This window comes from Otolemur garnettii, unplaced genomic scaffold, assembly GCF_000181295.1.
Source record: "Otolemur garnettii isolate 467f Iridium unplaced genomic scaffold, OtoGar3 scaffold00133, whole genome shotgun sequence".
NCBI classification, from domain to species: Eukaryota; Metazoa; Chordata; class Mammalia; order Primates; family Galagidae; genus Otolemur; species Otolemur garnettii.
Window position 1 is genome coordinate 2,566,119 of NW_003852528.1, and position 1,422 is coordinate 2,567,540.

The window sequence follows — 1,422 nt, forward strand, 5'->3', positions numbered from 1 at the left end:
GCCACCTTAGGTGTACGTGGCTGGCGCCTTAGCCAGCTGAGCTATAGGCGCCGAGCCGAGAACCAAGTTTTAAGGTGTTTCTGGGGTCTCCTTGGTTAAGAAGGGTCATTCAGAACTCCAGGAGTTTTGGTTCACAGCTCCCACTCATCTGATACGAATGAGGAAAAGGATCAGACATAAACTTACGTGTGAAACGAGTTAAAGCCCTCTTGCCGCAGCATCTCAGCGCAGAGATGGCATCTCAGCGCAGAGGTGGCATCTCAGCGCAGAGGTGGCCCAGGTTCCATGATAAATGGGGCACCAGGCAGCCAGGCCAGCAAGGTGGCTGGGCCCTAACTAGGAATTCTGCAGGAAGGAGTGAGTTCACAGGTTTAGACACTTAACTAGTGAAAACATTAAGAGTCACCACCCAAGGGAGCCAAGGTAACACTCTGGGTTTTAACCACCACAGCTTTCTAGTCTAATCTGCCTGGGAACCTGCAGGGAATAGAGGGAAGTGTTTTGTCTTAAAGATTAAGGGAAGGCAGTGAACTGCTTGGTTTCCAGTGGTTCTCAACCTTCCTAATGTCCTGGCCCTTTAATACAGTTCCTGTGGGTCATGACCCCCAGGTTGAGAACCGCTGGTTTTGACTATGAAGCCTTTTTATTGATTTTCCTATTAGACTCTTGGAAATTTTCTTCCCTTTATGGTCCTATCTCAATGCTTATTAGTAGGTGAAAATATGAAGGATTTGGATGCTAAGATTAAATTTTTTATCACTTAAAAAAAAGTCAGATCTAACTTTCTTAAATTGCATTAGCTTTTAACCCCTGGTGTCTTTTTTTCCTGCATCTAACTAATACAGGGTAAGGTAACTTAGTATTATTAGCTACTGTTATATTTAACCTTTTGTTTAAAATGATACAAATTTTTAAAAAGTAAAGATATGCATGTGATAGAAATAGTTGAAACATTATTGAAAAGTACAAAGTAAAAGCCAGGCCTGTTCCTAGGCTGCCCACCATCCCCTGGAGGGGCAGCCAGTGTTAAGAGTTTGCTTGGAGTTTCCTTTGGGGGTATTGTCATTTTAATTACTTCCAGTTTAATGCTAAATCACTTAAAAACCCAATCTCTAGTTTCTTGGTTTATGATAAATCACTTAAAAATCCAATTCACCTCCTTTTCTGGTTTACAAACACAAGCATCTGTTGACTGAGGTGTAAACACACAGCATGGTTTATGGACCAGCTTCAATGGGCTGTTGTCCACCTTTTTAAAGTAGGCAGTTCAGCAGTTTTTAGTGTGTCCCCAGAGTTGTGTAACTGTCAATTATAGGACATTTTTGTCACCCCGAAATGCAACCTCATACCAATCAACTGTAAATCTTCATGTCCCCAATGCTACACCACCACTAATTTCCTTTCATCTGTGGAGCCCACTGG

The 1,422-nt window shown here is 42.5% G+C and overlaps 1 protein-coding gene across 5 annotated transcripts in view; it reads left to right on the forward strand.

The window, feature by feature from the left end:
• Window positions 1–1,422, forward strand: part of SCLY (selenocysteine lyase) — a 28,749-nt gene that overhangs the window by 1,401 nt on the left and 25,926 nt on the right. Inside the window, exon 1 of one of the 5 annotated variants that reach the window (XM_023518259.1) lies at window positions 89–423. The exons of the other annotated variants lie outside the window; for them this stretch is intronic. The gene's annotated coding sequence lies outside the window, so the exon portion shown is untranslated. Of the gene's footprint in view, window positions 1–88; window positions 424–1,422 lie in introns of those variants that run through there. 5 annotated transcript variants of the gene reach the window in all.